General features: G+C 40.3%; 1 protein-coding gene across 2 annotated transcripts in view; it reads right to left on the bottom strand.

Moving 5' to 3' along the window:
* FRMD6 (FERM domain containing 6) overlaps positions 1–23867 on the bottom strand; it is a 79615-nt gene extending 55748 nt beyond the window's left edge. Inside the window, exon 1 of one of the 2 annotated variants that reach the window (XM_029239302.1) lies at positions 23731–23867. The gene's annotated coding sequence lies outside the window, so the exon portion shown is untranslated. The remainder of the gene's footprint in view (positions 1–23730) is intronic. The other variant, XM_029239301.1, reaches the window with a different exon arrangement.
* Between the last annotated feature and the right edge of the window lie 3122 nt (positions 23868–26989).

Genomic DNA, 26989 nt, shown 5'->3' with positions numbered 1-26989 from the left:
GGAGACTGAACCAGACGTACCTGCTAGTGTTGGAGGGTCTCCTGCACAGGTTGGGGGTGGCTCTGTCTCACCATGAGGACAAGGACACTGGCAGCAGAAGTTCTAGGAAGTACTCCTTGGCGTCAGCCCTCCCAGAGTCCACCATTAGTCCCACCAAAGAGCTCCGGTAGGCTCCAGTGTTGGGTAGCCTCAGGCCAAACAACCAACAGGGAGGGAACCCAGCCCCACCCATCAGCAGACAAGGGGATTAAAGTTTTACTGACCTCTGCCCACCAGAGCAACAAACAGCCAGCTCTACCCACCACCAGTCCCTCCCATCAGGCAACCTGAACAAGCCTCTTAGATAGCCTCATCCACCACAGGGCAGACAGCAGAAGCAAGAAGAACTAGAATCCTACAGCCTGTGGATCAAAAATGACGTTCAGGGCTTCCCTGGTGGCACAGTGGTTGAGAGTCCGCCTGCCGATGCAGGGGACACGGGTTCGTGCCCAGGTCTGGGGAGATCCCACATGCTGCAGAGCGGCTGGGCCCGTGAGCCATGGCCGCTAAGCCTGTGCTTCCGGAGCCTGAGCTCCACAACAGGAGAGGCCACAACAGTGAGAGGCCGGCGTACCGCAAAAAAAAAACAAAAACCGACATTCACAGAAAGACAAGATGAAAAGGCAGAGGGTTATGTACCAGATGAAGGAACAAGATAAAACCCTAGAAAAACAACTAAATGAAGTGGACACAGGCAACCTTCCAGAAAAAGAATTCAGAATAATGATAGTGAAGATGAGCCAGGACCTCGGAAAAAGAATGGAGGCAAAGATCGAGAAGATGCAAGAAATGTTTAACAAAGACCTAGAAGAATTAAAGAACAAACACCTTGAAGAATTAAAGAACAAACAGAGATGAACAATACAATAACTGAAATGAAAAATACACTAGAAGGAATCAATAGCAGAATAACTGAGGCAGAAGAATGGATAAGTGACCTGGAAGACAGAATGGTGGAATTCACTGTTGTGGAACTGAATAAAGAAAAAAGAATGAAAAGAACTGAAGACAGCCTAAGAGACCTATGAAACAACATTAAATGCAACAACATTCACATTATAGGGGTCCCAGAAGGAGAAGAGAGAGAGAAAGGAGTTGAGAAAGTATTTGAAGAGATTATAGTCGAAAACTTCCCTAACATGGGAAAGGAAATAGCCACCCAAGTCCAGGAAGCACAGAGAGTCCCAGGCAGGATAAACCCAAGGAGAAACACGCTGAGACACATAGTAATCAAACTGTCAAAAATTAAAGACAAAGAAAAATTACTGAAAGCAACAGGGAAAAACGACAAATAACATACAAGGGAACTCCCATAAGGTTAACAACTGATTTCTCAGCAGAAACTCTACAAGCCAGAAGGGAGTGGCATGACATATTTAAAGTAATGAAAGGGAAGAAGCTACAACCAAGATTACTCTACCCGGCAAGGATCTCATTCAGATTTGATGAAGAAATCAAAAGCTTTACAGACAAGCAAAAGCTAAGAGGATTCAGCACCACCAACCAGCTCTACAACAAATGCTAAAGGAACTTCTCTAAGTGGGAAACACAAGAGAAGAAAGGGACCTACAAAAACAAACCCAAAACAATTAAGAAAATGGTAATAGGAACATATATATTGATAATTACCTTAAACGTGAATGGATTAAATGCTCCAACCAAAAGACACATGCTTGCTGAATGGATACAAAAACAAGACCCATATAGATGCTGTCTACAAGAGACCCACTTCAGACCTAGGGACACATACAGACTGAAAGTGAAGGTATAGAAAAAGATATTCCATACAAATAGAAATCAGAAGAAAGCTGGAGTAACAATACTCATATCAGATAAAATAGACTTTAAAATAAAGAATGTTACAAGAGACAAGGAAGAACACGACATAATGGCCAAGGGATCAATCCAAGAAGAAGATATAAAAATTATAAATATATATGCACCCAACATAGGAGCACCTCAATACATAAGGCAACTGCTAACAGCTACAAAAGGGGAAACTGACAGTAACACAAAAATAGTGGGGGACTGTAACAACTCACTTACACCAATGGACAGACAGATCATCCAAACAGAAAATTAATAAGGAAACACAAGCTTTAAATGACACAACAGACCAGATAGATTTAATTGATATTTACAGGACATTCCATCCAAAAGCAGCACATTACACTTTCTTCTCAAGTGCACACAGAACATTCTCCAGGATAGATCACATTTCGGGTCACAAATCAAGCCTCAGTAAATTTAAGAAAACTGAAATCATATCAAGCATCTTTTCTGACCACAATGCTATGAGATTAGAAATCAATTACAGGGAAAAAACCGTAAACAACATAAACATATGGAGGCTAAACAATATGATACTAAATAACCAAGAGATCACTGAAGAAATCACAAAGGAAATCAAAAAGTACCTAGAGACAAATGACAACGAAAACACGACCATCCAAAACCCATGGGATGCAGCAAAAGCAGTTCTAAGAGACAAGTTTATAGCAATACAAGCCTACCTCAAGAAACAAGAAAAATCTCAAATAAACAGTCTAACCTTACACCTAAAGGAACTAGAGAAAGAAGAACAAACAAAACCCGAAGTTAGCAGAAGGAAAGAAATCATAAAGATCAGAGCAGAAATAAATGAAATAGAAACAAAGAAAACAATAGCAAAGATCAATAAAACTAAAAGCTGGTTCTTTGAGAAGATAAACAGAATTAATAAACCATTAGCCAGACTCATCAAAAAAAGAGGGAGAGGACTCAAATCAATAAAATTAGAGATGAAAGAGGAGAAGTTACAACAGACACCGCAGAAATACAAAGCATCCTAAGAGACTACTACAAGCAACTCTATGCCAATAAAATGGACAACCTGGGAGAAATGGACACATTCTTAGAAAGGTATAACCTTCCAAGGCTGAACCAGGAAGAAATAGAAAATATGAACAGACCAATCACAAGTAATGAAATTGAAAATGTGATTAAAAATCTTCCAACAGGGCTTCCCTGGTGGCGCAGTGGTTGACAGTCCGCCTGCCGATGCAGGGGACACGGGTTCATGCCCCGGTCCGGGAAGGTCCAACATGCCGCAGAGCGGCTAGGCCTGTGAGCCATGGCCACTGAGCCTGCGCGTCTGGAGCCTGTGCTCCACAATGGAAGAGGCCACAACAGTGAGAGGCCCGTGTACCGCAAAAAAAAAAAAAAAAATCTTCCAACAAACAAAAGTCCAGGACCAGATGGCTTCACAGGTGAATTCTATCAAACATTTAGAAAAGAGCTAACACCCATCCTTCTCAAACTCTTCCAAAAAATTGCAGAGGAAGGAACACTCCCAAACTCATTCTATGAGGTCACCATCACCCTGATACCAAAACCAGACAAAGATACTACAAAAAAAGAAAATTACAGACCAATATCACTGATGAATATAGAGGCAAAAATCTTCAACAAAATACTAGCAAACAGAATCCAACAACACATTAAAAGGATCATATACCATGATCAAGTGGGATTTATCCCAGGGATGCAAGGATTCTTCAATATATGCAAATCAATCAAAGTGATACACCATATTAACAAATTGAGGTATAAAAACGATATGATCATCTCAATAGATGCAGAAAAAGCTCTTGACAATTCAACACACATTTATGATAAAACTCTCCAGAGAGTGGGCATAGAGGGAACCTACCTCAACATTATAAAGGCCATATACGACCAACCTACAGCAAACATAATTCTCAATGGTGAAAAACTGAAAGCATTTCCTCTAAGATCAGGAACAAAACAAGGATGTCCACCCTCACTACTATTATTCAACATAGTTTTGGAAGTCCTAGCCATGGCAATCAGGGAAGAAAAAGAAGTAAAAGGAACACAAATTGGAAAAGAAGAAGTAAAACTGTCACTGTTTGCAGATGACATAATACTATACATAGAGAATCCTAAAGATGCCACCAGAAAACTACTAAAGCTAATCAATGAATCTGGTAAAGCTGCAGGATACAAAATTAATGCACAGAAATCTCTCGCATTCCTATACACCAATGCTGAAAAATGTGAAAGAGAAATTAAGGAAACACTCCCATTTACCACTGCAACAAAAAGAATAAAATACCTAGGAATAAACCTACCTAGGGAGACAAAAGACCTGTATGCAGAAAACTATAAGACACTGATGAAAGAAATTAAAGACGATACAAACAGTTGGAGAGATATACCATGTTCTTGGATTAGAAGAATCAATACTGTGAAAATGACTATACTACCCAAAGCAATCTACCGATTCAATGCAATCCCTATCAAATTACCAATGGCATTTTTTACAGAACTAGAACAAAAAAATCTTAAAATCTGTATGGAGACACAAAAGACCCCGAATAGCCAAAGCAGTCTTGGGGGAAAAAAAACGGAGCTGGAGGAATCAGACTTCCTGACTTCAGACTATACTACAAAGCTACAGTAATCAAGACAGTATGGTACTGGCACCCAAACAGATATACAGATCAATGCAACACAATAGAAAGTCCAGAGATAAACCCACACACCCATGGTCAACTAATCTATGACAAAGGAGGCAGGATATACAATGGAGAAAAGACAGTCTCTTCAATAAGCAGTGCTGGGAAAACTGGACAGCTATATGTAAAAGAATGAAATTAGAACACTCCCTATCACCATACACAAAAATAAAGTCAAAATGAATTACAGACCTAAATGTAAGACTGGACACTATAAAACTCTTAGAGGAAAACATAGGAAGAACACTCCTCGACATAAATCAAGATCTTTTTTGATCCACCTCCTAGAGTAATGGAAATAAAAACAAAAATAAACAAATGGGACGTAATGAAACTTAAAAACTTTTGCAAAGCAAAGGAAACTACAAACAAGACAACCCTCAGGATGGGAGAAAATATTTGCAAACGAATCAACGGACAAAGGATGAATCTCCAAAATATATAAACAGTTCATGCAGCTCAAAATTTAAAAAACAAACAACTCAATCCAAAAATGGGCAGAAGACTTAAACAGACATTTCTCCAAAGAAGACATACAGATGGCCAAGAAGCACATGAAAAGCTGCTCAACATCACTAATTATTAGAGAAATGCAAATCAAAACTACAATGAGGTATCACCTCACACCAGTTAGAATGGGCATCATCAGAAAATCTACAAACAACAAATGCTGGAGAGGGTGTGGAGAAAAGGGAACCCTCTTGCACTGTTGGTGGGAATGTAAATTGATACAGCCACTATGGAGAACAGTATGGAGGTTCCTTAAAAAAGTAAAAATAGAATTACCATATGACCCAGCAATCCCACTACCGGGCATAAACCCAGAGAAAACCATAATTCAAAAAGACAGATGCACCCCAATGTTCACTGCAGCACTATTTACAACAGCCAGGGCGTGGAAGCAACTTAAGTCCCCCTCGACAGACGAATGGATAAAGAAGATGTGGTACATATATACAATGGAATATTACTCAGCCATAAAAAGGAACGAAATTGGGTCATTTGTAGAAATGTGGATGGATCTAGAGACTGTCATACAGAGTGAAGTTAAGTCAGAAAGAGAAAAACAAATATCATATATTAACGCATATATGTGGAACCTAGAAAAATGGTACAGATGAACCTGTTTGTAGGGCAGAAACAGAGACACGGATGTAGAGAAGAAATGTATGGACACCAAGGGGGGAAAGTGGCGGGGGGGGCGGGGTGGTGGTGGGATCACTTGGGAGATTGGGATTGACATGTATACACTAATATGTATAAAATGGATAACTAATAAGAACCTGCTGTATAAAAAATAAAATTAAATTAAAAAAAAAAGAGTGAACACATCAAATAACCATCAGACAAAATAGTAAAAAAAAAAAAAAATTTCTCGTTACTAACCAACCCTACAAATTAATAGATTTTTTCAAGGTAACAAAAGGATTGATAGTGTGAATTTTTATGCATATCTTGTTTTCTTCAGACAAAATCCAATGATCTGGAATTTTGTGCCAAGTTAAATGCATTATCATGGGAAGTAGAATGTTTGAAAAGATTATCCTATCTAGTTCAGAATGACACAAAAATTCTCTATGGCAAAATCAATGTAAGCTAATTAAGGGCCACACGTTTAGTATCTGGCAGAAACTAAATTCACTTAAATAGGTAGTTAAAAAAAAGAAAAAAGAAATCAAAATGTTGCACCATATTTTACAAACACTCTAGAAATGTTTTATCAACAGGGCAATTGTGACTGACGTGGCAAGAAACAAGCACAGGTCCCAGAGTTAGAAGAAGAGTGTCATGTTCTGGTTTTGTCACAAATTGAATCAGGTAAAGGTGTCAAATCATACAAGTCATTTAACCTCCTTATCTGTAAAATGGAGAGACTATTACTTTGAGGACCAAATAAAGTAACCAAGTAAAGGTTCCATTTATTAGTAAAATAAAAAATGTCCTACAGATATATATTATTATGATGCTAGAAAATCTGGTTAAAGGAAATAAATGCTTACCTTCCATTAATTTTTTTTTTTTTGGCCATGCTGCGCTGCTTCCGGGATCACAGTTCCCTGACCAGGGATCGAACCCTGGGAATGAAAGCGCTGAGTCCTAACCACTGGACCGCCAGGGAATTCCCACTTTCCTTTAATGTTTAAGTAAAAAATACCATACAGTATATGAATCATGGTTCTTATATAATCTGATAAATAGTATGCATCCCTGCCCTACAAATGTGTCCATGCACACATATAGGACATTTGTGTTTGATTTTAGAATTAGTCTCTCATGACCTACAGTCTAGGTTAAACACCCTGCTGTAGGCTGGCCCAGGTACACTATGATAATTTCTACACTCTTCTTTCTCCTACAGTATCAGTAGTAAATGACTATCCAGATAACTGTGATTAAGACTTTGAGGTGTGTCTATACAGTATATCATTTACAAAGCACTTTCAAATACATTATTTCATCTTAGTAGTATATTCCAGTTGCTAATAATTCTTTAAGATCCATGGCCTCACTCAAATATCAGATATAATTTAACTTCTGAACTGTAATTTATTATAATACTAAACTATAATGGTAGTCAGAATTCTTAATCATACTGTATGGCTCTATTTCTATCTACATTTAGGCAGAAAAATCTCACTAATTAAGGTGCATAAACATTTATGAAAATCTATTTTATTTTACATTTTAGCATCTCAGAGAATTGAAAAACCACCATTTGTAATTATTCTTATGATTATATATAATTATTCTCATAATCAAACATTTAAAATATATAATATGATTTTTTAAATTACCATAGGAACCTCATCAATGACATCTCAATTTCTTTGAGGAAAATGTTCTATTTTATAGCTACAATCTATTGGTAATCTTCAAAATTCAATCTTTATAGTTTTTGAAAATTTAAACAAAATATTTTTCAATTCTACATTAAATTTAACTACATGTTACTTTTATTCATATTTTACTCATATGTCAGACTTGGAAGGTACATACTTGGCTTTCATAAATACATTTTTAAGTTTGCTTTATGGGTCAAACTGTTCCCCCTGGCTTGTGGAAGGTTTAAATTCATAAAAGTACTCACAAAGTAACTTTATTAATATACTCAGGGGGAAACACACACACACACACACACACACACACACAGTAAAATAAACTAGAAAGGGGTGGAATCTCTATACATGATTTTAGTTAATTTCTTATTATCCCAATATAAAACATACCATATGCAGAGATTTTGTTTTCTGTAAGAATAGAGAACACACAGGTGGACAGATGAAGCAGGAACAGAACATAGAAGAGGGATGAAGAACTAGAGGTCAGGGGAAGCTAAAACTCCTATTTCCAAGTAAGTCAAGGCAACAGCAGAGAAGATGGGTGGCCCAGCAACACAAAAGTTTTATATTAAATAATCCCAACATTTTGTGTTTTTTTGTCCCTAATCTGAAAGAAAGGTAAGACCAATATAAACCCTCTAATAATAAAATATGACATCCATTATCATCTCATTCCTAGGCCACAGGGCCAAGCATATCAACCCAAATGGTCAGAGGTCCATGTCAAGTTAAGAATACCTCCTCATGGACAACTTGATCACCACAACATGAGTGGACACCACCATCTGTCAAGCCAAGGAGAAAAAACTGCAGGAATGGTCAAGTGGACGTTTTCAATGGATTAAGCTTATGCCTTGGCCAACCCCAGAAAAGCAGAGGAAATCTGTGTACACTCTACCTTCCGTAAGCTCACAGAAAACTGATGGCATGAGGAAACAAGAATCCCTGTTCTTTCACGGGCCAGGAAGAAACCCCAAATTAAGGCATTTCAAAAGAGACCTTGTTTTTCTGCATCGAGAAATCACAGATAATTTCTATCACTGCATTCTATTGTTAATGTTAAAAACCCAATCTTATGCTCTTTTGAAAGTTTAAGAAACAAAATTTGTATTTTCACAGGCTTTTGAAAATTTAAGCAACACAATGTATATTTTTGAATGCCAACACTAAATCTGAATACACATGACTGTTATGGGAAGAGTTATATTTTACTTATATGTCAGACTTGGGAAATAGGCATACGGGTTTTCATAAACACATTTCTGTTACTTTTCTTTTTTTTTTTTTTTTTTTTTTTTTTTTGCGGTACGCGGGCCTCTCACTGCTGTGGCCTCTCCCGTTGCGGAGCACAGGCTCCGGACGCGCAGGCTCAGCAGCCATGGCTCACGGGCCCAGCCGCCCCGCGGCATGTGGGATCCTCCCGGACCGGGGCCCGAACCCGTGTCCCCTGCATCGGCAGGCGGACTCTCAACCACTGCGCCACCAGGGAAGCCCTCTGTTACTTTTTTTAATGTGTCAAATGCCTCCCTGACTTGCTGGAGGTTCAAATCTACATGATGGTTCTCTCACCTTAAAGAGATCAGAAAGAATAAAGCTGTAAACCTGTTGGGCTTAAGTCAAGAGCCAGGACTTTTCTAGGAGCTATGGAAGAATTCAGGAGAGGGAGAAATGCAGCATCTTGTCTGTCCTCAAACAGCTTACTGCCTACATGGAAGATGTGACTAACCTTAGTAATGCAGAAAATAACATCATACCAGAAAAAGATACACAAACAGGAGTCCCACTACAACATGTCTGGTCAGGATTCAAAGCACTAGAAAATGGAATTCAGATGACCACTAACCAGCCTACCCAAGCCCCCAAATAAAATTTTATATCCTTTCCCATCCCCTTGCCAATTGAGCATATATTTCAAAGTCTTCTCAGTAGAAAACAGATTATACATTAAAATGCATTAATTTAACTCCTCTATCTATAATATACTGATTACAAATTTCCTGAAAACGTATTGGTCAGAAACATGAGTCTAGTTCAAGAATCCATAAGTCAATTATTAAAGGAAGTTTTGTTCTGGGACTTCCCTGGTGGTACAGTGGTTAAGAATCTGCCTTCCAATGCAAGGGACGCAGGTTCAATCCCTGATCAGGGAACTGGATCCCACATGCATGCCACAACTAAGAGTTCGCATACCACAGCTAAGGAACCCGCAAGCCGCAATTAAGACCTAGCACAACCAAAAATAAATAAATAAAATAAAAAATAAATAAAGGAAGTTTCGTTCTATGTTATGAATAAAATAACTTCCATAAGCTTTTCCTGCTAGGTTTTATTCGACAACTGACATTTACAAAAATTTATCTTTACATTTCTCCAGGCACCAGTAACGGCAAATAATTTAGTAAATGACAAATTATCAGTTCAACATCCTTTCTACAGATTTAAAATGAATGTGGGCTCAATTAATGAATATTTGAAGTTAAAAAGATTTTAAACAGATTTATTTGGAATTTATTTTAAATTGTACATGACACTAGACATTTCTTAAAAAACTATGCCCTGATCTGATTTCCTTGCATTTCCTTAAGATCACATTTAAAAATCTTGAGTTTATTTGAACTAAACCTTCCTTAAGTATGGCGATTTTTCTGAATCTCCTTTTATAATTAGCAAGTGACATGAGTTTCTTAACAAAGATTTCAGAAGTGGCACCACTGCGGCTGACCTTTGTTTCAGTGTGACAATAAACCATGCAAAAAATTAACTTTACCACTATATTTAGATGGGTTAAGTATAAAATTCTATTCTCCTTAGGAAAAAACACTTAAAGCATGTCTGACTGTTGTGATAAAATATATGCAACCACACAAAATTCCACTCTATTTTTTGGCTCACACTTGTCACTAACTTTACTGCTGAGGTTTTTCACGACACCACATTACCTCACTCCAAGATCAGACTGATAAACTATTAATTTTTCTCAGTCATGGGCTTAGAAGTACAAAATTAAGGTACTATACACTGGTTACTCTTGAAGGAATAAATCAGTTTATTTTTTATATCCTATTTTTGAAAGTCGTAAGAAAAGTTCTTACTACAAATGCCTTTGAAATAATTACTTTCATAAAACAAAAGTTGTTTTGCAAGTTAGCCAGGTCGGAAATTTCTAGCTCAATTTCCCTTTTTCCTTTTGTTTACTTAAACAGAGTTCAACTCAAGTATTAAACAAAGACTATAGGGCTATAAATTATAATTTTTATCATTAATGCAATGTCTACAGCCAATGGTAAATTCTTTGGAAAAGTTTTTTTTTTTAAGCTCTTATTTTGTTACATAAATTACCCCTTAATTTATTTGTTTCTAAGGTTAAATTTTTACCTTCAGAATATTTTACAAACTGCTATGGAATTATGAGAAAGTCAAGGAGTTTAGAATTCAGTCGTGTTGTACGCCATACTGCAGCCCCTGCCCCCAGACCAGAGTGCTCTGTTATAAGGTCTCAGAACATGCCCTACTTCTTAATGCTTATCAAAATTGAACAATTATATACTCAATTATTTAATATCTGCCTTTCCAGCTAAAAGTTTCTGAAGAGCAGGTACCATCATGCTTGTCAAGTTCACACTTCTCCAGGGCCTTCCATATAGTGTACACACTATTTGTCAAATGAATGAGAAAATAAGCCATGTAAAACAATAATAGCCATTAGAAAGAAGCATATCTGAAATAAATAAAATGGTATGTTGTAATGTAATGTAATGTAATTTGGAAACTTCATTCATCTACCTAACAGAATCAGAGAATTGGCAATAAATGAGGTGTTTAGTGAATTAATACTCAATTAGATTACATAAATGTGATTACAAAGCTACAAAGGAATGGACATAGTAAATTAAAGTCCTATTTGAGGAAGCCGACTTTATACAAGATTTTGATACTTTCTAATCTTTTTACAGCATCATAATAATCATATATTACCATACACTGGAAGCTAAATCTAAACAATAGTTAATCTATTAAATCTAAAATAAATTTGATAGGCACTAGTAAATTCTAAGATATAGTTGTTGCCCTCAAGAAAATTCTAATACAGTTGAGAAGCTAGAAAATATATATAAAAGGATGACTTATACAATGTAGCATGTGCTCTGTTTCCATCAAGTGGTACGGGCAATAAACAGCTCAGTTCAGTGGAAGGGGTAGAGGAAGCATGACCCAGACTAACTGTGTATGTGTTTGACAGGACAAAGGGCAGAACAATTTGGCTAGACTTAAGGAGCTTCAAGATGACACTGGAAAATAAGTATTTACAACAGGAGGACAGCAAACTCACAGGCCTACAGGGACAGTTAACATGGGAGTGAAGCCTGCAGGATGAAAAATGTCAACAGACACTTGGTCTCAATGTTGGAAGCAAGAGGATCTCTGTTGGGGACAACGGGGGATTGCAGAGCACACACCCGTATAAAAAGGGAAGCTGCTATGTTGCCCCAACAGATCATTGCCATGCCTTCTAGTTTTTTAAGAAAATGTGTAAAATTCATTTTTTTTTTTAATTTAAAGTTTCTCAATTTTTAAATGCTGGAAAATAGATGTTTTCAACACTGTGTTAAAACCAAAACATGTCTGTAGCCAATCTTGCTGGTGCGCCACAGGCTTGCAACTCTGGTTTGGCATGTCGAACTCCACGCTAAGAGATCTGGAGTTCATCCTGTAGTCAATGACTTAAGAGACTTAGCATTTATTTCATAATTTGCTTAGGTTTATACCTTAGCACGCTCCAGTGTTTAACCATGTAAAACACTCAGCACTGCCAAATTATTTCACATTGGCCTTGTGTTAAGCATTTCACTGTTACAGGCCAATTTCATTCATTTAATTAACTGTAGAGTGACTTATAAGTTTCAGCTGGAACAACATTCAAACTGATACTAATAAAACAGTGTTGACAGAGCAGTACCTCAGAGAATGCTGACATTATATGTGTATACCACAACCCACTAGAAACACACATATAATCACTGGATCTCCACTTCTCAAAAAACATGTGCCATAATCCACTACAAATGAAAAGTCCTTACCCTTTCCAGCATTTTCCCATAATCAGCAACTTTCTAAAGACTATTACTATACAGTACTTTCATTACCAAGCAGCACTCAAATATATGTAACAATGTTTTAATTCTACCTATCACTATAAGCTTTTAACTACCCAAAAGCAATATTTAAGCATTAAAGGCCTATGTTTTAGCATTTTAATAAGCTTAGAGAAAGAAAAGATAACTAGTATCAGAGACCTGTTGATTCTTTCTGATGATAGTATTACAGAAAGTTAGAATTATAATTCAAAGGTAATTCCCAGATAAGAAAATTCTTAGTGCATAATTATGATATAAAATACAGAACTATGAAAATTGCTTAATCACATGCCTTGAAATAATTCACAATGAAAGTCATCAAAGCATAAAAGAAATATTAAACAAGCAAAGCTTCTATTACTCAGTTTGCTCTGGCCCCTGGGAACCCCTAACCTGAGCCATCCACTCCATGAATGAAGGTTTTCAGGCTGGTGGAGTACCATGATGTATATAGACTGGTCAGCTCAAACCTATCAGTGTTGCTGAAAAAGAAGCCAACTCAAAACACATGTCTCACTGGGGCTCTGTTTTATCCTTTTCATATGAAATGATTAATGGGTTGAATTAAAGAACATGTCGTCACTAGAAACAAAACAAAACAATCCTACCATACACTCTACTAGTGGGAAACGCAAAGGCTCCCCATCCCTGTTGTAGACCCTCATGGCCCCCAGCATTCTGAAGTCCCACCCCACATTTTATCAGACATATTAAAATGTACTCACATACAATATTGAATAGTATAAGAAACTGAACTAAAAATAAGAATTATCTTTCAGAAGCTTTTCATTCTTGAGCCCACTCCAGCCAGGTTTTTGTCCCCACCTTGCCACTAATACAGCTCTTGTCAAGGTCACCAGTGACCTCAAGGTTGTTAAATCTAATGAGCAACTCTCAGTCTTCAAGCTACTTGACTTGACACGACACCACTGAATCACTCTCTCCTCCCTGAGATGCTTTCCTTACTGGATTTCAGGTATATGCTTTTAATTTCCCTCCTGTCCTCTGACTGCTCCACAGTCTTCTCTACTGGTTCCTCCTTATCAACTCACTCTCTAGAGCCTGAAATGCCTCAGGCTCAGCCCAAGCCCCTCATCACAGAAAAAGTAACTCATAGTTCCTTCTTCCCATGGTGTGGGTCAGTAGAATTAATATCTACTAATAATAACAGTTACTTAGGGAATGGAAACAATTAGGTCCACTATGTCAGAAATATGTGCATAATTCCTTTGGCTTAAGATACATTCTTATGAGACTTCTCTTCTCCACAAACTATAAATATGGATATGACCCAAGGCTTGGTCCATGGACTGCTTTCCCTGTCTACATACATTCCCTATATGATTTCATCCAAAGCCTGCCGGCGACTTCCAAATTTCTATCTCTAGCCTGGACGTCTTCCTTAAACTCCAGATTCCTAAATCCAACAAGCTGCTCAACTTCTCCACTTGGAAGTTGAATATAACATGTCCAAAATGGCTCTTGGTTATCTTTCCCAAACCAGCTCCTCCATCAGATCCCCATCTCAGTTCATGGCAACTCCATAATTATGCAAAAAGCCTTGGTGTTATCCTTCCTCTGATCGCTATTTCTCATACTCCTCAAACCAGGAAATCTTATTGGTTCGACCTATAAAATAAATCTTGGTCATTTCTCACCACCTCCTCCACTGCTACTGGCATCTCTCAACTGGATTATTGCCAACAGCGGCTAACTTGTATCCCTGCTTCCCGGGACCACCCTACTCCATTTTTCAATCTCAACACAGCCGCCAGTGATTCTATTAAAATGCAAGTCAAATCACCTTACTCTTAGGCTCAAAACTCTCCAGTGACTCCCCATTTCACTCAGAGTAAAAGCCAAAGTTCTTAAAATGGTCCACCAGGCAGACCCTATGTGATAAGCTCCCCAAACCTCTATAACTTCATCTACTGCTACTTTGTGGCCTTCTCACTGGTCCTGTGACAGACCAGGCACACTTCTGCCCAAGGCCTTCGCTGGTCCCTCTGCTGGAACACTCTTCCCCCAGGTGTCTCTGTATGGCCAACTTCTTCCCTCATGTCATCTTCTCAATGAGTCCTACCTTGACCATATTATTTGAAATTGCCAAAGGCCCTGCTTCCCTCCTCCAGCGCTCTTAATGTCCCTTACCTTGCTCTGCTTTTTCTTTTTCCAAACACACTACTTTCTAAAATACTATAGCTTTGTTATGTTTAGTGTTTGTCTCCTAATAGGATATAAGCTCCATGAAGGCCGGATTATTTTATTTTGTTCACTGACGTAGCTACGGGGCCTAGAACAGCATCTAGCACACAGTAGGCATGTATTATGTTGAATGAATGAATGAATTTAATTAAACATTTAATAGTTTCAATTTCATAATTTTCTTTTAATATTTGAGACTTTTACCAAATCCTGAACATGTCTGTTGCTCCTAGAAAAGGTCCTTTGTACTTGAGGAATACAAAGATCCCAGCCTGACCTCCTGACCCAACCCAAATCCAGCAGCCCCAGGGAAGCTAGGGCCATCCTACCTTTGGGCATCATTGGTTCTGCTCCAGGAGTCCACTTAGCACTTACTGGGAAATATCTAATACCTCTCCAAACGCATATATTTTGTTCCCCCACCAAGACAAGAAACCCTTTGGCAGGACTTGCAGTAAGTATTCAACACAGTCCTGGATATTTCATACAGAAGCAAAACCTGTTTTTTGAGGGACCTGGTGAACATTTTTAAAGTATTAAGTTTATTAAGTTTAAGATATTATACAACACCTACCAGGGCACAGGGTTATCTGGGGTAGGCCCCCCTTTTAATGAACAGAGCAGAATGACACCCATGATTATTCTGGACCATCCTGTGCCTATTTTGACTGGATTTGTAATTATGCTATTTAGATGTAAATGTGTCTTTCTAATGTGCTTAAGTTTGTTTTTCTTAAAAACTCCTTTGAAACTTTCAGACTATTAATTTTCTTTGAATGAATGGTTTAAAAATCTTAAGTTTTGGGCCTAACAGAAAATCGTAAAGGGGTCTGGCCCACATTTTATAAACTGTGCCAATGGTGGGGCGTGGGGTTGGGAGGAATAAACAATTGCTTTATCCCAATAATAGTGGCTTTCTTAAAAAGGACTCACATGAAATCTGCAGAGTACAAGAGAAAAAGACATGGGCCACTGGTACTCTAAGTTTAAAAGTACTTTGTACAACATTATTCATCACAAAGAGAATTTTTTTAATCTGTAAATTTACTTTTTGGCAGCTGGAAAGAAATAATTAGCAAGCAGGCAGAAGCTGCGGGAATAAGACTGCTGGAAATAGGAGAATTAGGAAAAGTAACTCAATTAGTGATCAGCGGGACATGCCAGCTATTCTTAGTACAGCAGTATAGATTGCCCAATACCTGTAACTTAGAAATACTATAATTTGTTGCCTACTTAATGCGATCAAAACACAAAATAAAATCTTGTGAACAACTACTTGTAAACAAAAGCTTAGGGATTTCCAAGGGCTAGAAATCTTTGTATACATTATTTCTTTTTGTCTTAAGTAATAAAAGCCAACTTTTCTTGACTGTTTACTATGTGTCACACCATGGCACTTGCTTTACATGTGCTATTTCACTTAATCAAAACAACCCTATGAGATAGTTGCTATTATTATCTTCATTTTACAGATGAGGAAAAAGAGGTTCAGAGAGTTAAGTAACTTCCCCCAGGTTACACACTAGAAAACAGTGGAGCCTAGATTTGGACCCCAGAGAACTAATCTCAAAAATCTTGTTCTTAACGTTTATATTTTACTGCCTTTCTTCCATTTTGTCTTCAAAACTTATTACTCTTTTCTGTAGTAATTTCAGTGAGCAATTTGTCAGGCCCTATGGTGAGCACTCTTCCCCCAGGTATCTCTTACTTATCTCTTATTTGCTAAGATTATACATGCTAAATTTTTGCTGTTATAAGCTGTATCTCATTTGAGCAGGATATGTTATTTACTACCCATTTATGAAGCTTCAGGTTTTGCTCTCTTTTGTTTGTTTTACCTTTTTTTCACCTTCCTAATGAGCCTAAGTTGAAATTCTGAGTCTTTTCTTGAACCACGAAAATGTCCTTTTTCTCTTTAGGGAAACATGAAAGAAAATATCTATACCAACAGTCTTCCTTCACAAGCACTTTGTTTTACCTATCAGATTTCTCATAATCCTATGTTTTATTACAATAAGTGCTTCCTGGGAGCGGAGCACTTATTACAATAAGTGCCACAGATTTCAGCATCAGAATTTCACTGTTGTTTTTGGTAGACAGAGACCAGAAACTGGATGTTTCCAGGGATATTTAAGAAAAGATAACTTAAAGGTGGTGGGGGGGGCAGAATGGAGGAGAAAAGTGTATAGAAAGGGGGTGACATAATGTCAGGAAGAGGCAAAAAATATATATTTATATATATTCTTATTCTTAAGAATAAACTATTCTGAAAATATTTAGAGAGCAGTCCTTTGAAATTGGGGTCAATCCTAGATTGTTTATGGATGAATAAAACAATGAGCCAGGAGGGACCTCAAGATATCACCTACTTGGCGCTTATAACCCAAAGTCTCACTGGAGAGCGCTAGTAGAGAGGAGAGAAGGAGAAAGGGGTTAAACAGAAATTCCAAGGGCTCTGTACTGGGGGCAGAGGCAGAGCAGCCTTGAGGAAGTATAATTCTGCCTCACTGGGCCACAGCTCCATTTTCTCTGGGCAGGTCTTCTATCTGAACCGAGCCATAGGATATCTTTGTGTGGATCAGGAAAGGGCACCCCATGCTCCAGGCCAGTGGACTCACTGCTTGGACAACAGAGTAGTGAGCTGGGTTTCAGCCCTCAGATGGCACTAGTCTAGACTAGACTGGAAGTCAGAAGCAGCTTCTACTCTTGGCACTGTCATTAGCTGTGAGACTCTGAGTCACTCAGTCTTTTGGATCTTTAGTCCCCTCACCTTTAAAAAATGAAGGGGCTGGGCTTCCCTGGTGGCACAGTGGTTGAGAGTCCGCCTGCCGATGCAGGGGACACGGGTTCGTGCCCCGGTCTGGGAGGATCCTACGTGCCGTGGAGCAGCTGGGCCTGTGAGCCATGGCCGCTGAGGCTGCGTGTCCGGAACCTGTGCTCCGCAACGGGAGAGGCCACAACAGTTAGAGGCCCGCGTACCACAAAAAAAAAAAAAAAAAAATGAAGGGGCTAGCTGTCACCTAAGGTCCTTTCCCTCTTCCCAATTCTCAAGTGAAATCCGGCAATATCCAGTTGGTATATTCCTAAATGTGTCCCTGAAACACGGATTCTGTGGACTGAGTTCAGCCTTTATTGTTTGTGTGATATTGTATTTTTTTCTCTCACGTTTCTGATGTATTTTTTTCTTTTAACCTGAAGATTACTCTTCTTTCGATTCCAAACTGCTTGATTTTTCTTGAGCCATCAAAAGGTCAAGCCCCACACATCAGCCCCAAACTACCCAAATGTCTATCAACAGAATGAATAAACTAGGTATATTTATTCACAGAAATAAAAGAAAAAACAAGTATTGCTACCTGAATCAATTTGGACATGACACCACGTTGAGTTAAAAAAGACACGAAAAAGAGCTTATACTTGATCGCATTCAAATGCAGCCCAAGAGGGGCTTCCCTGGTGGTGCAGTGGTTAAGAATCCACCTGCCAATTCAGGGGACACGAGTTTGAGCCCTGGTTCAGGAAAATCCCACATGCCGCGGAGCAACTAAGCCCATGTGCCACAACTACTGACCCTGCGCTCTAGAGCCCGCGAGCCAAAACTACTGAAGCCCACGTGCCACAACTACTGAGCCCACACACCTAGAGCCTGTGCTCCGCAACAAGAGAAGCCACTGCAATGAGAAGCCCGCGAACCACAATGAAGAGCAGCCCCCGCTCACTGCAACTAGAGAAAGCCCGTGTGCAGTAACTAAGACCCAACACAGCCAAAAATAAATAAGTAAAATAAATAAATAAATGCAACCCCAAAACAGGTTAAAACTATCCTACGGCAATAAAAGTCATTATAGTGGTCATCCTTGGGGCAGGGATTATGACTGCAAGAAACTTGGAGCTGGGGCGGGGTGGGGGGGGTGGGGGGGAGGGGGGTGTGTGCCTGGTAAGGTTCCGTTTCTTGATTTGGATGCTGATTGCCTAGATATGTTCACTTTGTGCTGTATACTTCTGATCTCTGCATTTTTCTGGTTGTATGTAATTATTCAGGAACAAGTTCAAAGAAATAAAGCCACAGGGACACCCACTCCCTCCAAACAAAAGCCATCTACTAAAACTGGACAGCATAAGTACTGCTACCTGTAGGGAGAAAATTAATTACATTTCGTTTAATGTGAATCAGACAAAGAACCACCTGAGAAGCTAAGTGAGAAATGACATTAATTTCCTAAAATCTTCATCCAGAATCTCCTTGATTTTTATAATGATTTCCTCCCTCACATGAAACTGTGGCTATAAGGTAGTATAACATATTGCTTTTCCCTCTATCTTCACATACCAGTAAAACATTTCTGCTCAAAGTTCTATAACATATATGTACAAAGGCAGTTATTAGAAAACATCTGAAAATATCCCAGGATAATCTAATTGGAATATGGAGGCTCAAAATAGATACTTTTGATCAGAATTATCCCAATTACCACATTAATGAAATGACTTGGTTAATGACCAAATCTCTACCTAGATTCTTGCTGTATAGATTAAACTCTGCTAGGTAAGGCCACATAGGTGGGGAAAGGCATTCCAGAAAACGCTGTGCTACAGACAACTCCAAGGAACCTCCAGGAAACACTGCCTTCTCCTTTGCTCTATGTCTGGTTCATCTGTGAATGTTTCAGCACCACACTTTCCTCCTTACGTTATACCAGCTGTCAGATCAGTGATTTCTTTCCCCTCCCCAATGTTCTAGGATCCCTCTTTGATCAATACGGTATACTGCATGACTGCTCCATTTGATACATATGAAAAGTGATATACACAAAGTTGCATCAGAAGTAATTACACCACTAAATCATATAAGGTAACTGGAAACACAGATTGCATGTTTTCACTCAAAACTTTATGATAACTTCAGCCAATACTGCTGTAGAGTCCCTCTGGTCCCACAGCATGGCGGGTGGGCATCAGTAGTTCTCCCAAATGCTGGAGGACTAATTTAATATTTCTCGTATCATTAGAACTTAGACAAAAAATGTTTCCAGCCTATGAAATGGGAAGTGGGGTGGAGGTATAAGGGGGCAAGGGGGAGCAGAGGACGGTAATAAGCATCCAGTCCCTGAATGCAATATTTAACACCAAACTAGTGATTCAACACAAATGCAGGCAAGGTTTCCAGCATAAATATCACTCCGCAGCACTATTTCATGTTGTATACAGACCTTATAGGGCACCTTAATTCTAATCCTTTTTTTTTCTCAGCTAAAAAGATCTTCTTCTTTAATTTACTTTTAAATAGAAAGCTTTCCCTACTTCAGCCTTGTTCTCAATACTCATCCTTCTAAGTTTAGATTCTCCTTGCAGTTCAATGCCCAGTATTCTACTTCTTCCTTCCTCTCAAATTATCCCTTTAACTTATTTCTACTTATTTTTATAGGCCCCCAAAGCCTCTTCCTCAGAAGAATGTGCAATTCAAAAAGCCCTTGCAACTACTCCCTATATCAAAGTTTAACTACAGAGACCAACAATACCATTTTTCCTGTTTGGGTTTCAGGAAAGATACATTTTAACTAAAATTTCACCACTCATAAATTCCTTCACTAAATCTTTCCTTTCCCCCACCTCCTACACTGGATTGTTTTATATACAATCACAATGTACTCAAACACCCAAAATGTATAATTAGATAATCATACAAAGACTTCCTAAAAAATTATAATTTTAAATATATAACACACATCCTTTATAACTCTGGTGTTGGGAGTACAAGCTAAAAAAATGCTGGAGTCTTCTTATTACTTGTGTTTGCTGTTTCTTGTTGAGAAAGAATGGTAGAGGCTCATCATACAATTGCTATATCAGAGACCACAAACTGTTACAACAGGATTCTACTGAAGACTGTAAACACATTTAAAACTTTTTTCTTTAAAAGAAGAAAGTTGGAATTGCATAAACGAAAACCAAATCTTCTATGCTTTGCCCATAAGGATACACAATTCTTATAACTGGAGTTTTGTACCTCTTAATTTAAAAAAAAGAAGAAGAAGAATACACAATACTGAATACCTCCAGTTTCCCCATAGGCTTCATCTACCAAACCAGGGCATTTAAAAGGTTAGTATTAATGAGTAGTATGACAAATCCATCTCTCTATAAATGCAGAAAGATTTCTATCCTTCAGAAAACTTGAAAAAATATTAAAATGACTTTAGAGAAGGCTGGTGAAATTTAGTTCTGAACTCAGAAAACCACCTAAGGGATAATTTGTGAATGCCATCTGGGATCCAGGCAGCCTCATCAACAAAAGGGAAAACTGGTTGAGATCATCCAAATCTAAAATTCACATACATTTTTACATCTGGACTGAATTAATCTTTTCTTGGTACCAGCTTTCATGTATTAAAATAATTGTTTGCAGGTTTTAGTTTCTTAAAAAAAAAAACCCCACAGACTCAGAAATCAAAATCTGCAACATTCAAGTTGAAAACTACAAAGAATTCCTTTATCAAAAAAGTTAGTTGTGAGACAGGACTCATTTACACTAAACTCTGAACTTGACAGCTCAGTCAAAAACAATTCTGTTTGAAACTTTCATTTCAAGCATCTGCAGCAAAAGGCTACATGGTCTATTATGTCATAAGTTCTGAAAGCCAAAAGCTTTGTAAGTGTAGTTAAAAGTGGAAACAAAGTTCAGAAATCAGAAAAGCTCTACAACCCGTCCCCCCCGCCCCGCACCGGCTCAATTCAACTAGACCAGCTGAATGAGTTTCTAAAGAACTTGTAGCTAAAAATTATTACCTAGCACACTGACATTTCCCTTTCAAAAGCAGCCGTCTTCATCCTGGCCCATTCAGTTTTCCTGTAGAGCCAGGAGCATCTTAAATCTGCAAGTTCAAATTATGTGTTTGAAGCTGGTAGCTTACCCCTGTTGCCCCACCAAAAAGGAGGGGGTAGAAACAGAGAAAGATTTCCTGTCCCTTAAAATGTTTGGGGCCCTGCAAGAACTGCTGATTACTGTGGTCCATCAGTGTCAGATCTCAGGCACTCTTACAAGCAATTCAAAGGGGGATGGGGGGGAGAATTAGTTCATATTACAGGCAGTCTGCTTTCTGGAAAAGATATCCTGCAGATAACTTGATACTAGATATCCCCTGGGGGACCCATCTCATCTAATAATCCCAGAAGTCCATTTTAATATGAAATGTAAATCCAATATGTTTACAAACATACTGAAAGAGCATTCAAATGTCAGCTGTCTCATACTGTGGAGTATTTTCATTTTTAACATAATACTTTTATTTCTCAAAACCACACCCAAGGAAAAATGATTAAGTGCTAGAAGTTTTATACGACAAAGGACAACAGCCCAGGCATCTGTTTTCCTGCCTCTCTTCTGGTCTTCTCCCCTCCCCCACTCTCTATCCTGCAGGCAGTTTGCAGGTCTTGGTGCTTGTCAAAATTACCTTCTACAATAGTTTCAGAATGCTGTAGATTCTGAAAAACTTCTGATACTTTAACACTGCTGAGCCTAAATTTATGCTTTGCTCTAAGAAGAGAAATCCAAAAGTCAAAAGCCTTTTTAATGACAGATGTATTACGGAAAATTTTCCCCACAAAGTTGTGATGCTGTGAAATATCAACTCCCTGAAATCACAGAAAGGAAATGACTTACATTCTTGCAAAATGAAGCCACTAGCAGTTTTATCCAACAGTATTCTCTAATCCCTAAACTACACCCTGTGGCAACGGGGAGTATTTCGTTCAAGGACTAAATTTAAATAGATGCTTATAAAACCAATAAACAAACATCGACGGGCCCCAGAGAAGAAGAGCCGGAATCCTACATGAGAAATCCAGCGAGATACTTTTTCTGCACACTCAAAAAGGCTGGAGAGCACAGGCAAGTTAAAAGCAACCCGAGAACGCTTGCTTAAGTTTTCCTTCCCCACTGCGGGGCAATGCACAACTCCTGAGGGAAATACTGGCAAAACATATTTTTGCTAAGAAATCCAAACGAAAAGGGTGTCAAGGAGCTAATATTTCTTTGGACACTAGCTACGCAACTGCACGGCCTGAAAATCCTCCAACTTTCATTTCAACTTTAAAATGGGCTTATTTTGACAGCTTTCCATTTTTTCCTGCCTTCAAGAAAACGCCCTCACCATTAGGTTATGCTGTCCCGGGACTGGAGGTGCTGCTATAATCCCTGTAGATCTCACCCGGTGGCTCCCAGCTGTCCATCCCTGACAGGTCCTGGCCCTCCCCGATCAGCAGCTGGGGGTCTCCTCTGCCCCGGGCCGGGCCTGCGCTCCGACAGCTCCTCCAGGAACCCAAATTCTGCAGGCCGCGCCCCCCACTCGCATCCCACCAAGGCCCCCTTCCGGCGTCGCCGAGCCCGAGCTCAGTCTCCGGCTCCCCCGACTAAGGGACGATGAGGCAGACCTCGCGCCTCAGGTCCCCTCCCGCAGTCGGGCTGCCCGGGCCGGCGCGCGCACAACAGGCAGCACCCAGGAATTCGGGGCTCGGGGGCTGGCCCCGCCGCCGGGTCACACAGACAGGGCGCGAAAGGCAGGCGCCCCCAGCCCAGGGCGCCGGCGACCACCGGGAAGCCGAGCGCGCGCACCGAGCCCGGGGGCGCAGCCCGCAGCCCCGGCCGGCCTCCCGCCCTCGCCGCAGACGCGGCCCCGGAGCTCCGCTCCTCCCCCGCCGCCCGGCTCAGCTGCCCCGGGGCCCCGTCCTCCCTTCCCGGCGTGGGCGAACTCCGACTCGCGGAAAAGCGACCTTCCAGCCCGGTGCCCGACGCCCAGAGCCGAGGCAGCGACAAGAAGGCGAAGAAAGACGCAGAAAAGGGGACACCGCCTGGGCTGGGGCTCGCGACTTCCAGAAGCCCTCCTGAAGTCCCGTCCAGCCACCGCCACCCGGCCGGCAAGGGGCACAGTGAGCGGCCGGGGCGCGGTGGCCGGGCTGGGGGGGCGTCCTGGGGAGCCGGGTTCCTGGTCTTACCTCAGAGAAAGCTCGCAGCACCAGGCGACGGACTCCCGTCAGCTCTCAGTGCCTTCCTGTGGCCGCCACGCCTGCCCCACTGCTCTCAGCCCCTTGGCCTGGGCAGCCGGACGAGCGCTCCGCGTCCGCCCCGCCCCTCGCCCACGCCTCCCGCCCCGCCCCCCTGAGGCTCCACCCCCGTCGACCCAGAGGTGGTGGGGGCGGTGGCAGAGCCGCGGGAGCGGAGCTTGCAGCAGCACGTGGAGCGCCTGCAGGCCCCGCCCCGGGCCCAACCAAGCGTCCTGCGGAGGGGTGCCGCGAGTCAGGGGCGGGAGAAAGCCGAGGGCGCCACGCCTCCGGGGTTGGGGAGGGAGGCGAGCCGCAGACGGATTCTGTGTTAGGACCGCGGCGATCTAGGCCTTTCCCCGCGTGACGGAGACGGAGGCGCGAGGGGACACTGTCAGCTACCCCCCTTCTGGCCTAATGGCCCCTTCCGACGCGCGGACCCCCGCTCCCGGGATCGCTCCCTCCGGAGCCCAGTTGGGCTGGCTGGGGGCGGCAATTTGGCCTGATCTTCGTCTTATTAATTCGGAGCGACTGTGGGGAGGCCACTGAGAGAGGAGGCGGTCCCAGCGGAGGAGGCTTTGTGATTCCTTGCTCCCTCCCGTCCTCCTGTCTCGAACCCACCTGCCCACCCACTACTCAGGACGCCGCTCTTTCGCGGGTTTTATGCTGGATGGAGGGGGCGCCGCCGAGGAAGCCAAGCCTCCCCCGTTAACTCTGCCTCTCCACGTCTTCAGGCAGACAAGGCCTCTCTATCCGCTGTGGTTTTAGTGCCAGTGACCTCTCAGAAATTATATTTGGCCACTCTCGATGGTAGCCGAGGGTCAGCGCGTGATGCGAAGGGCCAGTGGAAGATATTTTTTATGGCACTAAGACTCAGGACAGGAGATGGAGATTTCTTTGCCACTTTTAGTTGTTGGTTCTAGGGAAGGGTGAGTTACGCTTCTCCAGTCAGCCTGCGCCAACTGGACCAGCTTCTGGGGACTGGAGACGAAGAGAGAACCAGCCTCCACCTGGCCCCCAGGCCCGCGACCCACAGAGCTCCAACCCTCCCACCCCCAGCCCCCCGGGCTTATACCCTCCTAGGTGTTCTGTTGCCTGCTGATCCGGTGAGCCCTGGCCAGGGGCGGCAGTAACGCCCCACAGGGCCCCTCACTAAAGGAGCAATGGGGTGGGTCTGGATGTGACAAGGAGACAAGGAAGCAGAGGACCTAAGACACCACCCTAGATCAGACTGATGCTAACAGAAGCCAGCTTTAAAACTGCCCTGCTCTTTTGATCCAAACATAAATGTATAAAGCTAGCTGTTATTGGTTGAAAGTATGCCTGTGTGCCTTGTTTGCATGGCAAAAGAAATTCCGTTTTGTGTTCACAGCTGAAGGTTCCTTGGAATAGTTGTCTTATTCACAGCTTTTACATCTTGGGAACCATGACATTAGAACTGAATATTAGGAACGGTAATCTTTTTGTCTTTCCACAATTGAAAATACATTCGGAGCTCATTTCAGATAAAGCAGAACAGTTTCTAAGCCTATGGCACTCATGATTTAAAGTCATGACTCCCGTTACGGGAAGGAGGACAAGAACCATGTTCCAATGACTGCCTTTTAAATTAGCTGTATTTAATTAACAGACTAAATTTAAATTTTTGTTTAGTAGTTGATTACAATGTTGGCATTTAAAAAGTGGAGGATTATACTTTTTCTCTCATTTTTGTCTTTAATATGCATTCAAAATAAGTGCATATTGAACAGTAGTTGTTAAGGTCTTAAATTAATTTGATGTGAAACAAGTGAGGAATTTAATACTGTCTTGGAAAACAGTTCCTAAATCTGATTTTTTTTCAGGCTTCATGCATAAAAATCTAGCAGATAAAGAATAACATATTGTTAGATTGTAAAACATTGCTGCAATATGAAATGAATAGGTAACCCAAGGAGCAAAATATTTTAAATATGATATCACTTATATGTGGACTCTAAAAAAATCCCAAACTCATAGATATAGAGGACAGATTGGTCAGTTGCCAGAGGAAGGGGTAAGTGGGAGTGGTCAAAATGGGTGAAGGTGTTCAAAAGGTACAGACTTTCAGCTATAAGGTAAATAAGTACTGGGGATGTAACATACAGCATGGTGACTAAAGTTTAAAACAACGTATTGTATATTTGAAAGTTGCTTAGAGGGTAGATCTTGAAAGTTAACACGCATGCACACAGAGAATTTGTAACTATATGAGGTGATAGATGTTAACTTATATTGTGGTAATCATTTCACCATCTATAAGTATATCAAACCTTCATGCTGTATACCTGAAACAAATAAAATGTTATATGTCAATTACATCTCAACAAACCTGGAAAAATGGTAAATTTTATGTTATATATGTTTTACCACAATAAAAAAATCATATTATCACTCCTACTAATAAAAAGAAGCTACAATTACATTGAAAACAGAAAGAAATCAATAAACCTCTCAGGATATATAAGGCAAAAAAATAAAATATATAAACCCCTTTTTTAAAACATGCGTTTAAGCTTGGGTTTATTGTCTAGAATTTGATTATAGCAAAACTTACTGTATGAATTTTTTTAATCATAATGATCATGTTAACAGCATGAATACCATGATAAACATAGACTCTTAACATGATACACTTTGTAAACTAAGTACTTTATTTATTTTGACCGCGCCACGTGGCATGTGGGATCTTAGTTCCTGGACTAGGGATTGAACCCCTGCCTGCTGCGTTGGAAGCACGGAGTCTTAACCACTGGACCTCCAGTGAAGTCCCAACTAAGTACTTTAAAACTCTTAAAAATCAGTTTTATAAACCCCTGAAACATCATAAAATTCGGAAAGGATTGCTTTGGAAAACAACGCATAATCCACTCAAGATGGAAATAGAACTAAGAAAGGATGGGTTGTTTTAGATGTTTCTTATCACAGGAAACATTTTTCTGTGCTTATTACAATAAAGAATGAAGTTTTGTAGGTAATCAAAGTTATATTTTATGATTCTTTTTGATGTTGAGATATAGATTTATTTTCATTGGTTTGATGAGATGTTTTCCTAAATATGAGACATTGCCCATCAAGTGAAACATTATCCTAAAACACATCTTAAACTAATACTTTCTCCATAGCATATAAATATTAACATAACTGTATGTTTTTGCTTTACTTTTATTAGGAAGAAGTTATTCGTTCCATGAAT

The sequence above is a fragment of the Monodon monoceros genome, unplaced genomic scaffold (genome assembly GCF_005190385.1).
Source record: "Monodon monoceros isolate NGI ecotype Baffin Bay Population unplaced genomic scaffold, NGI_Narwhal_1 Super_Scaffold_21, whole genome shotgun sequence".
Lineage (NCBI taxonomy): Eukaryota > Metazoa > Chordata > Mammalia > Artiodactyla > Monodontidae > Monodon > Monodon monoceros.
Note: the sequence above shows the minus strand (reverse complement) of the source record. Positions and strands in the feature narration are given on the sequence as shown.